At 45.7% G+C, this 16,145-nt stretch overlaps 1 protein-coding gene across 2 annotated transcripts in view; it reads left to right on the top strand.

Annotated features, from left to right (window-relative positions):
- Positions 1-16,145, top strand: part of LOC126210181 (uncharacterized) — a 178,254-nt gene that overhangs the window by 65,111 nt on the left and 96,998 nt on the right. The gene's annotated exons all lie outside the window — the stretch shown is intronic.

Genomic DNA, 16,145 nt, shown 5'->3' with positions numbered 1-16,145 from the left:
AGTGATTAGCTCACTTGAATCATTTATTGAACAAACTCTCACTTAACAGGACTGTTAAGAATTTGTCCTGATGTTTCAACTTCTTACATAAGAATAAATCTTTGTGAGGAAAAGAAATGTAATTTGACAATGGTGGTCTGTGGCCATGTGATATCTGATATTTCAGAGGGTAAATAGTACAGAGTAATAGCACATTACTGGACAGTTTCATAACACTATATTGTCACTAACACTTTAAAGTGCATAATCCGACCACTGTCTCAATGGTGGTGGCTTGAAGTGTCATATTCAAATTTAATTAAGTACTTCACCTAATGGGAAATACACTGATTGAAAAAAAAAAATCATAACACCTAGAGGGAGCTGTGACATCAGTGAAAGTTGGTAGGTATGTTTCTACATTTGAAAGATGATGTGTCTTCAAATTTCATACCAATTGCATAAGAGGGGCATTAGTAGCGCCGCTATGAGGGTTCAAATAAAGTTTTCTTTAAATACTTGCTGTAACAATCTTGAGCATTAGTTACCTTTGAGATTGGATCTGGTGAATTGAGATCAGTCAAGAATGTCTTTTAAGGTGACAAAGATGCCATTATCAACACCTCAGTGAGTTTGAACGACATTGTGTAATAGAGCTATGAGAAGCTGTATGTTCCTTCTGCGATATTGCAAGAAGACTTTGCAGGAATGTAACTACTGTACATGACTGGTGGCAGCAGTGGTCACAGAAATGTAGGACAGGAAGAAGACTGGGCTCTGGACAGCCACATAGCACTTCAGAGAAGAAAGATCATTGTTTGGCGTGTGGCTCTGGCGCTTTGTACTGCATCTACGGCAACAATTTGAGCAGCAGTTGGGACGAATTAGTACAAATCAGTTACTTCAAGGACAGCCCTGAGCCAGATATTCTGTAGCGTGTATTCCAGGACTCCAGTATGACAGTAAGAGTACTTTTGTTGTTATCCCACACACCCTGACTGCAAATTTGTGTCAGTCTGGGGTGTTTCCTAGCAGGATAATACTCATCACATGCTGCTGTTGTAACACAACATGCTTTACAGTGTGTCAATGTGTTGCCTTAGCCTGCTCCATTACCAGGTCTGTCTCCACATATGGGTCATCATCGGACAACTACTATACAGTCATCCACAAACAGGTTTAACCATCTCTATGTTGACTGAGCAAATGGAACAGGCATGGAACCCCATTTCCCAAGCTGACATCCAGCACTTGTACAATACAATGCATGCACATTTGCCTGCTGGCATTCAACATTCTAGCAGTTTCACTGATTATTAATGTACTAGCTTTTCACATTTGCTATGGCTTATCTCACACTTACATTGGCCTTTGATCTTACAGTGCTAATCACTTACATAGTTACCTGTTGTTGTTGTTGTGGTCTTCAGTCCTGGGACTGGTTTGATGCAGCTCTCCATGCTACTCTATCCTGTGCAAGGTTCTTCATCTCCCAGTACCTACTGCAACCTACATCCTTCTGAATCTGCTTAGTGTATTGATCTCTTGGTCTCTCTCTACGATTTTTACCCTCCACGCTGCCCTCCAATGCTAAATTTGTGATCCCTTGATGCCTCAAAACATGTCCTACCAACCGATCCCTTCTTCTAGTCAAGTTGTGCCACAAACTTCTCTTCTCCCCAATCCTATTCAATACCTCCTCATTAGTTACGTGATCTACCCACCTTATCTTCAGCATTCTTCTGTAGAACCACATTTCGAAAGCTTCTATTCTCTTCTTGTCCAAACTAGTTATCGTCCATGTTTCACTTCCATACATGGCTACACTCCATACAAATACTTTCAGAAACGACTTCCTGACACTTAAATCTATACTCGATGTTAACAAATTTCTCTTCTTCAGAAACGATTTCCTTGCCATTGCCAGTCTACATTTTATATCCTCTCTACTTCGACCATCATCAGTTATTTTGCTCCCTAAATAGCAAAACTCCTTTACTACTTTTAAGAGTCTCATTTCCTAATCTAATCCCCTCAGCATCACCCGATTTAATTTGACTACATTCCATTATCCTCGTTTTGCTTTTGTTGATGTTCATCTTATATCCTCCTTTCAAGACACTGTCCATTCCGTTCAACTGCTCTTCCAAGTCCTTTGCTGTCTCTGACAGAATTACAATGTCATCGGCAAACCTCAAAGATTTCACTTCTTCTCCATGAATTTTAATACCTACTCCGAATTTTTCTTTTGTTTCCTTTACTGCTTGCTCAATATACAGATTGAATAACATCGGGGAGAGGCTACAACCCTGTCTCACTCCCTTCCCAACCACTGCTTCCCTTTCATGCCCCTCGACTCTTATAACTGCCATCTGGTTTCTGTACAAATTGTAAATAGCCCTTCGCTCCCTGTATTTTACACATGCCACCTTCAGAATTTGAAAGAGAGTATTCCAGTCAACGTTGTCAAAAGCTTTCTCTAAGTCTACAAATGCTAGAAACGTAGGTTTGCCTTTTCTTAATCTTTCTTCTAAGATAAGTCGTAAGGTTAGTATTGCCTCACGTGTTCCAACATTTCTACGGAATCCAAACTGATCTTCCCCGAGGTCTGCTTCTACCAGTTTTTCCATTCGTCTGTAAAGAATTCGCGTTAGTATTTTGCAGCTGTGACTTATTAAACTGATAGTTCGGTAATTTTCACATCTGTCAACACCTGCTTTCTTTGGGATTGGAATTATTATATTCTTCTTGAAGTCTGTGGGTATTTCGCCTGTCTCATACATCTTCCTCACCAGATGGTAGAGTTTTGTCAGGACTGGCTCTCCCAAGGCCATCAGTAGTTCTAATGGAATGTTGTCTACTCCCGGGGCCTTGTTTCGACTCAGGTCTTTCAGTGCTCTGTCAAACTCTTCACGCAGTATCTTATCTGCCATTTCATCTTCATCTACATCCTCTTCCATTTCCATAATATTGTCCTCAAGTACATCGCCCTTGTATAAACCCTCTATATACTCCTTCCACCTTTCTGCCTTCCCTTGTTTGCTTAGAACTGGGTTGCCATCTGAGCTCTTGATATTCGTACAAGTGGTTCTCTTCTCTCCAAAGGTCTCTTTAATTTTCCTGTAGGCAGTATCTATCTTACCCCAAGTGAGACAAGCCTCTACATCCTTACATTTGTCCTCTAGCCATCCCTGCTTAGCCATTTTGCACTTCCTGTCGAATTCATTTTTGAGACGTTTGTATTCCTTTTTGCCTGCTTCATTTACTGCATTTTTATATTTTCTCCTTTCATCAATTAAATTCAATATTTCTTCTGTTACCTAAGGATTTCTACTAGCCCTCGTCTTTTTACCTACTTGATCCTCTGCTGCCTTCACTACTTCATCCCTCAGAGCTACCTATTCTTCTTCTACTGTCTTTCTTTCTCCCATTCCTGTCAATTGTTCCCTTATGCTCTCCCTGAAACTCTCTACAACCTCTGGTTCTTTCAGTTTATCCAGGTCCCATCTCCTTAAATTCCCACCTTTTTGCAGTTTCTTCAGTTTCAATCTGCAGTTCATAACCAATAGATTGTGGTCAGAATCCACATCTGCCCCTGGAAATGTCTTACAATTTAAAACCTGGTTCCTAAATCTCTGTCTTACCATTATATAATCTATCTGATACCTTTTAGTATCTCCAGGATTCTTCCAGGTATACAACCTTCTTTTATGATTCTTGAACCAAGTGTTAGCTATGATTAAGTTATGCTCTGTGCAAAATTCTACAAGGCGGCTTCCTCTTTCATTTCTTCCCCCCAATCCATATTCACCTACTATGTTTCCTTCTCTCCCTTTTCATAGTGACGAATTCCAGTCACCCATGACTATTAAATTTTCGTCTCCCTTCACTACCTGAATAATTTCTTTTATCTCGTCATACATTTCATCAATTTCTTCATCATCTGCAGAGCTAGTTGGCATATAAACTTGTACTACTGTAGTAGGCATGGGCTTTGTGTCTATCTTGGCCACAATAATGCGTTCACTATGCTGTTTGTAGTAGCTAACCCGCACTCCTATTTTTTTATTCATTATTAAACCTACTCCTGCATTACCCCTATTTGATTTTATATTTATAACCCTGTAATCACCTGACCAAAAGTCTTGTTCCTCCTGCCACCGAACTTCACTAATTCCCACTATATCTAACTTTAACCTATCCATTTCCCTTTTTAAATTTTCTAACCTACCTGCCCGATTAAGGGATCTGACATTCCACGCTCCGATCCGTAGAATGCCAGTTTTCTTTCTCCTGATAACGACGTCCTCTTGAGTAGTCCCCGCCCGGAGATCCGAATGGGGGACTATTTTACCTCCGGAATATTTAACCCAAGAGGACGCCATCATCATTTAATCATACAGTAAAGCTGCATGTCCTCGGGAAAAATTACGGCTGTAGTTTCCCGTTGCTTTCAGCCGTTACATAGTTATTTAGTTAAATGTATTCCCAAAATTTCTTTAGTTTATGTTAATTATTTTTTTGATGCTGTGAATTTTTTCCTATCGGTGTATGTATGATGCTGCCGTTGTGCTGTAGTACATGGTGGTGTTCAGACATAGGTAAAATGTACCTGAATACACACACAGTATTGTGGTTTGATGGACACCTAGACTGGAGTTTGGAGCCATTTCTAATGCACCATCAAAATGAAAGGTTGTCATCAATTTTGTTAGACAGGCTCATCTGTAATGGAAGATTAGTCTAAGTGAATTTACTTGTGACACAGTGGGTACTTTTTTCTGGATGAGCAGGAATGTAACTGCTGTACATGATTGCGTCTTTGCAAACAGAAAAGAAAGCACAAGTGGATAGATTAAGAGTGAAACAAAATGTGTGAATAGTAACAGTCAACTTTCAACCCAAATGTGTGTTTAGCAATTAAAAGAAATGCTGCTTTGAGCTGTGAATGTCCTGTGTGGCAAGGTGCAAGAAATTATGGGTGAAAAATTGATGACCTTTACTGAAATAGGGAATTTCTCCAAAGCAATGCAGTGTGCAGATTTTACACTAGTCATTGTTTCAGTGGCAGAGAAAATTGGCAAAAGTTGAAGTTCCATTCACTCAGAGATATAATGTCAGCATGAATAGTTATGCGTGCTGGTACACACACACACACACACACACACACACACACACACACACACACACACACTCTCTGACGTGTTCCTCACCGAGGAGGATCCCCTCTTTTGTGAGTTTATGGAATGAATAATTATTTTCATCTAAACATGTGCAAGACAAACAGTGTAAGATCAACAGCAAAGTATGCATAAAATAAAACAGCGAACCCAGGGAGTCACCAAAGAGGTCAGCCAAATGTATAAAGATCACAACAGTATCCATTACAAGAGTGGCTGAGAAAAATGTAAAACATTAAGAAAGATGTGTGCCAAGCTATAAGACCACGCAGTGCTCATTTTGTTGCAAATGCTTGATGATGATGCCCCCTGGAAGGTACAAAATTGTTAGACATCTGTCTTAAGGAAGCTCTATATATCCCCCCCCCCCCCCCAGTCTATTACAAAATATTGAAACAAAAGCAAAAGGAAAGGGGAGACATTCACAAACTTGGCTGATGAAATAGCTTCCAGCCTATGGTGAAATGTAAATGGATTCAGGGCATATGAAAATGTCTGTATCTGCAGGAAACCCACTTCAAAGAGAGTAACCACCAAGGGGCTCACATCTCTTATGTCAGTACATGCTTGGTCAACACTCGAGCCCGGCCCTCGCTGCATTACTTCCTTTTCCATGATACAGGTGCATCCTTATACTATTCATGTTTCCCCACTGCCTTTCCATTGGACTGTTTTCTTGGTGCCAACCATGCTTAATTGTGGTTCACAATTTTGGACACTCATTTCTTTTTCTTCCAGCAGTTTGTAAAAGTTTCCATCTTGCACTATATGGTCCCCTTTGTTGGGTTTGACCTACTGTTCCTCTTCAAAATTTTTCAGAAGTGCAGATCATGCAGGGAAGATCATCTAATGTGGTGTACATTTCACCTTTTGTGCACTTATATCTTCGCACTTTTCCTTTCTGGCAAAAGTAATATGCCCAAAACCCAACACGGTGGGGGTATCAAGTACATGCATGGTCGTAGTCTCCTAACAATGCAGAGATCGCACTATTGGTACCTGTGCTGGGAACACCAGCATATGCCAAGGAGTATCTGCTGTCGAGGCAGGGTCTCAGGAGGGGCAGTGGTTATCAGGCCTGGTAACTGTGGCTGTGGTCGGTTGATACCCTCGGGGAGAGCCCACGTTCAGAGTGGGTGGCACCGAGGTGGATAACATGCATGGGAAGCGACTCAAGCTTTCTTCCTTTCATGGCCGTATGGCCCCAGCCCAGTGTCTTCTGAGGGAAAGAATTGCTACAATATTTCTTTCTCTGGCTACACCATGGGAGACATTTGGGGCTAAGAGACAAGGGGAGGAATATTTCCCACAATATTTATTTTTATCTGGACCAATGGGGATTCCTTTTTGGCCACAGTGCCACTATTTTTTGTTGAACACCTTGAAAACAGCTTTGGGGGAAATAACGGCTATTTTGAAACTGAGAAGTGGGTCAGTTCTGATTAAAATGGTATCCCCTGCTCAGTTGCAGGTGCTGCTCACCTGTGACAAGCTGAATGACATTCCTTTAACTATTAACCCTGCCCCTCCTGTAACAGTCTCAATATGTCACAAGGTATCATCTTCCACTGTGGTCCTTTTACAGACCGATGACGAATTGCATGCCAATCTGGAGTGACAAGATGTGCATTTTGTCCCTTGTGTCCAGAGGGGACCAAAGAATGACAGGCTTGATACTGGCGTCTTCATCTTAGCCTTTGAAGGCTATACATTGCCTGAAAAGGTCAGTGTGAAACTGTATATTCCCCATCCCACACGGTGCTTCAAATATGAGAGATTTGAGCATGTCTTCACATTGTAATGCTAGCCCTGTCTGAGAATAGTGACATAAGATTCAGACGAATGCTTCCTGTGCCCCTCCTCTCCATCTGTATTAATTGCAGGGAGCACCATTCCCCTTGTTCACCGGACTGCACCATCTTCCATAGAAAAAAGAAAATCCAAGAATACAAGACTTCTTGACCAACTCGTGTATCAGGAGAGAAGAAGAAAATAGTCATTTGCAACCTGTACGTATGACAATGACGTTGGCTATGGCTATGATGATGTCATCCTCTCTAGTGATAGTACCCTCGCCCTTCAATCCTCCTGCGTCAGGCACTCAGAGCCGCTCGGCTACACCTACTTCCCTGGTGGATGGAGACTCTCCTGTGTTTCCTCCACACCCCCTTTCAGAATGTTGACTCATTGCCCACTAGGGTGTCGATTCCCAACCCCCAGCTAGTGGAGCAGCAGCTTCATTTAGCGTCAATCGTGAGGAAGGGGTGCCTTGAGATGCCCACCTCCCATGATTCTGGTAATCTGCAACTGGACACAAGCCAGCAGCTGAAGGAGCTACAGGTTGCTGGTCATAGGGCTTTGTGTTCTTCCTCTGTCTCTGAAACTAGGCCAGAAATAAAAATCATCCAAGAAGCAGGACAGAAACAAGACCTCCACGACAGAGGAGGTTCCAGTGATGCCCATACCATCGGCCCCTGCATACTTCGACTCTTGCTACCCCCTGTGGCGCTGGGTCCTCCCCTACAAAACCTGCTTCCAAACCAATGCGTATTGATGCTGTAACCTCGCAGTTGGTAGCAGCAGGCGGCCCTGGGGCATGACCTGCCTCCTTTGTCCATTCACGCCCTCAAAAGATACCAAAAGCATGATTCTCCAGCAGAACCGTAGCAGCTTTTTCCACCACCTCAGTGAGCTACAACATATGTGTTCCCCTGTTATCTGCATTTCCCTCCAGGAAACTTGGGTCCCAGCACTAGAAACCCCTAGCCTCGGCTGTTTGGGTATTTTAAGAATCGAGCTGATTGACACAGTGTTGGGAGGATTCGTACATACAGTCTAGACTCTGTCTACGGCAAATGTATGACACTTGATAAAGCTTTGGAGCCTGTGGCTGTTCTGTTGGTACCTCCACCCATTTCATTGCAGCATACGGATCTCATTCGGCCATTTATCTTTTCTTTTGCAGTCTCGATCTTCTCCTGTTCCCCCATGGGAGAGCCCATAATAAGCTGTGTGATAGCGGCCATTTTCTGATCATCGTGTCTCTCCCTCAGCGTCTCTCGGTTGGGTGTCCACCCCAGTTGGTTTCCAACAATGCTTTTCCTTTGCTGTTGCCCTCAGCACAGTGTCACGTGGAAGTATTGATGAGTCCGTCAGAGCACAGCCATTTTGTTGGCATCAGACTTAACAATCCCATATTCCTCTTGATCCCGCCGTCGGAAGACAGTACCTTTTTAATCTTCAGAAATTGCCGTGGCCATTAGAAACTGTAGATGGGCTATCCAATGCCATAAGTGACATGTCAATGGAGCATCTAATTGCCTTTAAATGGCTATGTGCCCGGGTTCATCAAATAATAAAAAGCCGGAAACAAGAACAGTGTGTTGGTACCATTGGCCTGCGTACTGCCCCTTTACAGTTTTGGGCAAATTTTAGATGCCCCTATGGACATCAGTCCCCCACTGGTGTGCCTGGTGTCTCCCTGAATGGTGTTGTGTACTCTGTACCAGATGCTGTCACTGAACATTTTGCTCTGCTTTATGTTCAGGCCTCTGTGTCGAGGAATCGTCAGTCTGCATTTCATCTCCTGACACTTTGGGTGGAGTGAATTCACTGATCTTTTATTACAGGTCATCTGGAGACATACCATGCTGTTTCAAGTGAATGGAAATTCCTCAGTACCATAACCTGTCACCGTGAAACGGCTCCAGGGCATTCGTAGCTGAATGCTCAAACACCTGTCGGTGGACTGCGAATGTCACATCCTTGCCATTTTCAACTATATTTGGAGTGAGAATGAGTTCCCATATCAAAGCCAACAAAATGTGATCATCCCAGTTCTGAAACCAGGTAAACAATCCCTTGAGATGGGCAGCTATTGCTCAACTAGTCTCACTAATGATCTCTGCAAATTGCTTGAACTTGTTGTGAGTCTGTGGCTGTATTGGTACCTTGGGTCTAAGGGTTTTTGGCTCTGTCCCAGAGCAGTTTTTGCCAAGGCCTTTCTCCTGTTGATAGGTTGGTCTTTGTGGAGTATGCTATCTGGTCAGCTTTTGCCCAGCGTCAACACTTTATCACTATCTTCTTTGACTTGCAAAAGGCTTATGACACCATATGTCATAATCACGGTACTGTACGAGTGGGATCTCCAGGACCTGTCTTGGTTGTTGTCTGGGACTTTTTGTCACACTGTATTTTCCAGGTTCATGGTGATGCCTCCCACAGTCCCCCCCCCCCCACATACGAGGGGATGGGGTCCAGCAGGGCTGTGTGTTGAGTGTGTCCCTTTTCCTAGTGGCTATCAATGGCCTAACTGCAGCTGTGGGGTCTAAGTATAACCCTGTGTTTACTACTGTTCTTTATTGGTGGGTGTTGTTAAACACCGACTGCAGGAGGCCATGCAAAAGGCACAGTCCTGGGCCCTCACCCTTGACTTCCAATTTTCAACTGCCAAGAAAAGGGTTGTGCACTTCTGTCAATGTCATATTGTCCATCCACTACCTGAATTCTAACTCAGTGATGAATTGCTCAATGTGCTGGAGTCTTATCACTTCCTGAGATTGGTCTTCAATGTCCATTTTACATGGATTCCCCATCTTCTTCAACATGCCGGCCATACTCTTCACCCACCCACCCCCCTCCCCCCCAGTGGGCTCACGGTCCTTTCATGAGTATGTGCGTGGTGGGTGAGCACGGGGCCCCGAGCTATTGCTGCCTTCCTTCTTTCCTGGGCTGCATTTCCTTCCCCTCCTTTCCTGTCCTTGCTCCTTCCCCTCCACCCTCTCCTCTCCCTCTCTTGGTGTCCTCGTTTATGTTGGCCCCACTATCCTCCTTGTTATGTTGGCTTTGCGATTTGGCTTTGTTGCGTAATTACCTCACCCTTTCGGCATTCTCTGGTCCCCCTCCATTACTAAATTTCTATTCTGTAGTGTGAGCCATTTGGGGTAGAGCACCTTACCTAGTGTCTCTGGCGTGTGCCCTCCTAGTTCCTTCCATATTTTTTCTTCGCGTCATTTTTTGATGCTGTGGTACATAGCCAGCACGGTAGCCAGCCCGCGTGGTGGGGTTGCTGTGTACCCTTTTGGTTGAGCCCCCTGAAAACACAAGGATCACTCTTCTGATACCTGAGCTGTGACCTCCTCATGTCAGTCTAGGAGTGGTTGCTTGTCATCCTGGAGCATCGAAACTCCCCGCTGTGCCAGACGGCCCTCGGTGTGGGTCGGTGGCACCCGTGGGGAGAGCCCCTGATCAAAGTGGGTGGTATCTGGGTAGATGCTATGCAAATGAAACGCATATGGGTCCATAACTCTGGTCGTTCTTCTATGGCCGTATCTTCGAATGGAAATTATTCTTTTATTGCTATTTCTTCTGCCCGTCCGGCCTTCCCTTCCAGGGCTACCCCTTGGGAGGAGGGTCAGGCTCGTCGGCTAGGGGCGAAACCTTTCCCCCGCTATCCGGTTTGCAGCAGTACTGATGGTGATACTATCACCAATACTGAACCTTTATTTTTTGTAGAACACATTGAATACAAGTTTGGTGAAGTGCAGCTTGTGTGGTTAGATGTGGTTGGGTTCGTTGTTGATAAAAACTGCTTCAGCTGCCCAGTCTGCGGCCCTTCGTTCTTGTGGCCATCTTGGCATAATTCCTATGTTCATAACCCCCCCACCAGTCTTTGATATGGTTCAAGGTGTAATTTTTCAGAGATCTCATCCTTCAAATTGATGAGGAACTTAGGGGCAATCTAAGACGACCGGGTGTTCATTTTGTTCAGCATGTTCTGAAGGGCACAAAGGACAATCACATTGATACTGGTGCCTTTATCCTGGCCTTTGAAGGGGATACCCTCCCTGAGAAGGTCAAGAATATGGTTTATCAATGTGACGTAAAGCTGTACATCCCACCACCTATGCAATGTTTTAAGTGCTTGTGTTTCGGACACATCTTCCCACTGTTCGCAGACCCCTCTCTGTGGTGACTGTGGATGTCCACTCCATGATGGGAGTTCCTGTGTGTGTTAATTGTCACGGCAATCATTCTCCACTTTCACCAGATTGCCCGGCTTATAAGAAGGAAAAGAAGATATAGGAGTATAAGTCCCTTGAACGTATAACCTACACTGAGGCTCGTAAGAAGTATGCACGTCTTCATCCTGTGTCAATGACGTCTAGCTATGCTTTAGTTACATCTTCACCTCTTCTTCCCCCTAGTGTCCCACTTCTTCGGCATCTGCCGGGGGCACCCCTCCCGGGACCCCCCTTCCCGGCATCTTCCAGGCCAAAGGTCTGCTGCCACACAATGACCACGAGAACCACGGTCTGTGGGCCCCAGGTCACCCGCTCTCTTTCTGTTCCAGATCTTGCTGCAGCTGGCTCCTTTTTGAAGCACAGCCCTCTTTGATCTTAAACAGAAAAGAAGAAGAAATATAAGTCCTGGGACAAGGAGCCTCTGGTGTCACCAGAGGTTCCGTCCCCACATTCGCAATCTGACTCTGACCAGCTGTTCAATGATGTCGCCCCCTCCTTGTCGGTGGCACATGTTGACCTGGTGGCATGACTGGCTTTAGCATGTTCACCCCACATTTGAATCATCGTTCCGTGGTTATCCAATGGAATTGTAATGCTTATTACCATCACCTTCCAGAGTTGAAATCCCTTATTTCGTTTTGCTCTGCAGCTTGTGTGATTCTAAATGAATCTCATTTTTCTCATTGATCATTCACCAATCCTCCGTGGTTTCTGTGCTTTCTGTCGAAATAGCGTCGGCAGCCTGCAGGCCTCTGGTGGGGTTTGTATGTTTGTCCTTACAGACGTTGCTAGCACATGGATTTCTCTTCAAACTACATTCAAAGCAGTTGCTGTTAGGGTCCACCTGGACTCTGAGGTCACGGTTTGCAATCTTTATCTCCCTCCTGACAGGACTCTTACACCTGCTGCCTTAACTGCCCTTCTTCAGCAACTTCCTCCTCCCTTCCTCCTCCTTGGGGATTTTAATGCTCATCATCCCTTGTGGGGCATTGTATTTCCATCTAGTCGGGGTCTTCTCGTAGACCAGTTTCTTGCAGACCACGTCTTGTGCTGCCCTCTTAATGATAGCTCCCCTACCCATTTCAATGCCGGTCATGGTACCTTTTGTGCCATTGATCTTTCTCTTCCTTCTCCCTCCCTCATCCCTTCATTACACTGGTCGCCACAAGACGACCTTTGCGATAGTGACCATTTCACGTTGATTATCTCGCTCCCCCCCCCCCCCCCCTGTCCCCAATGGACAGGTTACCTTGTTGGTCTTTCCAATGCACCGATTGGCCTCCATATACTGTACAGGTCGTTTTTTTCCCTCTTTGTCAGGTTGTGTTCATGACATCCTATGTGACATGTCTGATGTGATTGTTTGCACAGCCAGCCTTGCCATCCCACACTCATCTGTACCATTTTACCGCCGGTAAGTCCCGTGGTGGAGCATGGCCATTACCATTGCCACCTGTGATCGCAGTCGAGCTTTGCAACACCTTAAGAGGCACCCATCTGCTGCCAATCTTATTACCTTTAAACGCCTTTGCACCAAAGCCCATTACTTCACCAAACAGAGCAAATGGGTGTGTAGGGAATACTCTGTTTCTTCTCTCGGTTCTACTGTCCGTATTTCACGGGTATGGGCTGCACTTTGCTCTCTCCTAGGTTGCGCCCTCCCAGATGGCCTTTGCACGGACCCGTTGATTCTCGCGGAACATCTTGCGACCCATTTTGCAACAGCATCAGCAGCAGCTTCCTATCCGGCTGCTTTCCTTCACCAGAAACAGCGGGCTGAAACTTCCGCCTCAAGTTTCACCTCTTGTCAGTCAGAAGTTTACAACGAACCTTTTACTGAATGGGAACTTTCTTCCACCCTTTCTTCTTCTCATGATACGGCCTCTGGCCCAGTCTACATTCATAACCAATTGCTTCAACATCTCAGTGCTCCACAACAACGACATCTTCTCCGGGTGCTTAACTGTATTTAGCTCCAGGGTGACTTCCCTTCTCAGCGGACGGATAGCATCGTGGTTCCTGACCTTAAGCATGGTAAGAACCCCCTGTTTGTTGAAAGCTATCATCCAATTAGTCTAACAAACGTTGTTTGCATGTTACTTGAAGGGATGGTAGCCCGTCGGCTCAATTGAGTCCTTGAATCTCGGGATCTATTGTCTCCTTACCAATGTGGCTTCTGAGAGGGATGGTCTCCAATCAATCATTTACTTTGATTGGAATCTGCAGTTCGGCAGGCTTTTTCCTAGCACTGCCATTTGGTTTCAGTATTTTTCGACCTTCTCAAGGCCTATGACACAACTTGGCACCATCACATCTTACTTACATTACATGAGTGGGGTCTTCAGGGCCCACCCCCGATTTTTATCCGCCAGTTCCTGTTCCATCGGTCATTCAGGGTTCGCGTTGGTACTGTTTTTAGTTCTCCATGGACCCTGGAGAATGGCATCCCACAGGGTTCCATATTGAGTGTACCTCTTTTCCTCATTGCTATAGATGTACTTGTGGCATTCATCGGTCCTTTGATCACCCATGCTCTGTATGTGGATGATTTCTATATTTGGGTTAGTTCCTCTTTGATGGCCTCTGCAGAGTGGCAACTCCAGAGTACTATATGACGTGCCTCTGCATGGACCCTCTCACACGGGTTTCAATTCTCTCCTTCAAAACTGCGGGTGGTCCACTTCTGTCGCCGTACTACGGTCCACCCCGATCCGGAGCTCTACCTTGATGCACGATTACCTGTGGTCCCACAGTTCCTTTCCCTTAGTCTACTTTTCGACAACAAGCACACTTGGCTGCCGTATATCTTACTTCTGAAGATGGGATGTTTCCGTAAACTCAATGTCCTTCACTTCCTTGCCCACACCTTTTGGGGTGCAGATCGTTCCACTCTTTTCTGCCTTTATCAGGCTTTAGTGATGTCTTGCTTGGACTACTACGGTTGTCAAGTTTATGGTTCAGCTGCTCCTTCCACATGGTTCCTCCTGGGTCTGGTCCACCATCGTGGTATCCATTTGGCCACCGGTGCCTTCCCTACTAGCCCTATTGATAGCTTCTGGTTTTGTATGCAATCGCTGTCTGTTCCCCTCCCACCCATCCTGCCTATTCTATCCTGTTCCCAGACCGAGGACGTCGCCCACTTGATTCCCGCCCTCGGGCGAGTTTACCGGTTGGGCTCTGCGCTGCTTCTCTTCGTCGTGATTTTCAGCTTCCTTCTTTGTCCCATCTCCCACGTTCCCTCCCCAGTACCCCCCTTGGTTAGTTCCTCGGCCACGGATTCAGATGAATCTCCACCGAGGTCCAAAAGATTCCGTTCCCCTGATGGTGTTCCGTTGTTTTTCTGCTGAATTTTATGGGAGTTTCAGGGTGCTGTTGTTTTTTACACTGATGGCTCTAAATCTGCTGATCGTGTGGGATATGCCTTCATATCCTGTTGGCATGGAAAATCATCTGCTGCCAACTGCATGTGGGGTGTTTACTGCCAAATTGATGGCAATATCCCAGGCCCTCCTTTATTAAACAATCCCAACTCAACCACGTTTCGTTATGTACGGACTCAGTGAGTGGACCGGTGTTTTTCCCACCATCCCTTGGTCTCGGTCATCCATGACCGTCTCGCTGATCTTCACCATGCTGCTTGTTCCGATGACTTCCTTTGGGTCCCTGGCCGTGTGGGTATCCCAGGTAATGAGCTTGCTGATCGTTTGGCTGGGGGAGCAGTCACTTACCCCCCCCCTCCCCCTCCACCCCTTCTCTGTAACCACTCCTGTGTCTGATTTACGGCTTCATATCAAAGCCCACTTCACACAGTCGTGGAACAACTCTTGGGAGGCTACCTCCCCATCTAATAAACTTCTTGCAACTAGGGTCACACCTGTCCCATGGCGTTCTTCCTTCCGCCTCTCCCGAAAGGAGTCTACCACCCTGTGTCGTCTCCGCATCGACTATACCATGGTTTTCCTTTGACCAGTGCGGTCCTCGAGACCCATTGCTTCTGACTATCTGGGGTCTACTGCCTGACCTCAATCACAATCAAGCTGGAGGGGGGGGGGGGGGGTTTGTCTTTGTCTGGACCCCACATCAGGCTGGGATCCCAAGGTAAGAAAATGCAGACCGATTACCCAAGTTGGCTAACAGGTGTGGGTACCAGTACCGGACCTCCGGTCAATTCTACACCATCGGTTGTTGGATGCTTGGAACACTAGACTGGTGTACTCTCGTTCATCCAAACAAACTGTGAGCAATAAAGGGACCAAAACTGTGTGGCAGCCTTCCCTTCATGCTTCTCGTAGGGAATTACCATTTGCTGTCAACTTCACTGTGGCTGTATTTGGCTGACCCATGGCCACATCCTTAGACAAGAGAATCCACCCCACTGCTGGTGTGGTGCCCGTCAGATGGTAGCTCACATCCTACTGGACTGCCCCAACTTAGCCACCTTATGGCAAAACCTTAAACTGCCTCTGGTGCTACTGAACGATGCCAAAGCAGCTGATCTGGTTTTACCCATGAAGGTGGTTTCTACTCCTCTCTGTGAGGTAGGGGACATCTGTATTGTCAGCCACTTGAGGGACTGGCAGGGGGGGGGATTTGCTCTGTCACCTGTCCCAATCTGGCGAGCCTAAGGCTGTCCTTGCGTGGTGGTCTGGCCTGGCTATTGCCATTCACACATTCTTAATTCTTATTTGTTTACACCTGTTGTTGGTTTAGTGTCTCATCATCATCATCATTCTCTTTACTGAGGTTTTATCAACTTACCCACAATGTTAGTTTTCTTGTGGTAATGGAAGGTGAGGACACATGCATCAGATGCAGAGGTGGTGTCTCCCATCACATAACATGTGCCGGGGCCTGCAGCTGCTTTCTGCATGGAGAAACTCTCCCACCTTCACACTCTTGTCCCTATCTCACTTCTGTTTTCTTTTGTATCTTGGTTACATTGATTTTCTATTATAGTGAGGTT

The sequence above is a fragment of the Schistocerca nitens genome, chromosome 10, assembly GCF_023898315.1.
Source record: "Schistocerca nitens isolate TAMUIC-IGC-003100 chromosome 10, iqSchNite1.1, whole genome shotgun sequence".
NCBI classification, from domain to species: domain Eukaryota; kingdom Metazoa; phylum Arthropoda; class Insecta; order Orthoptera; family Acrididae; genus Schistocerca; species Schistocerca nitens.
The sequence above is the reverse complement of the archived record's forward strand: the minus strand, read 5'-3'. Positions and strand labels throughout refer to the sequence as shown.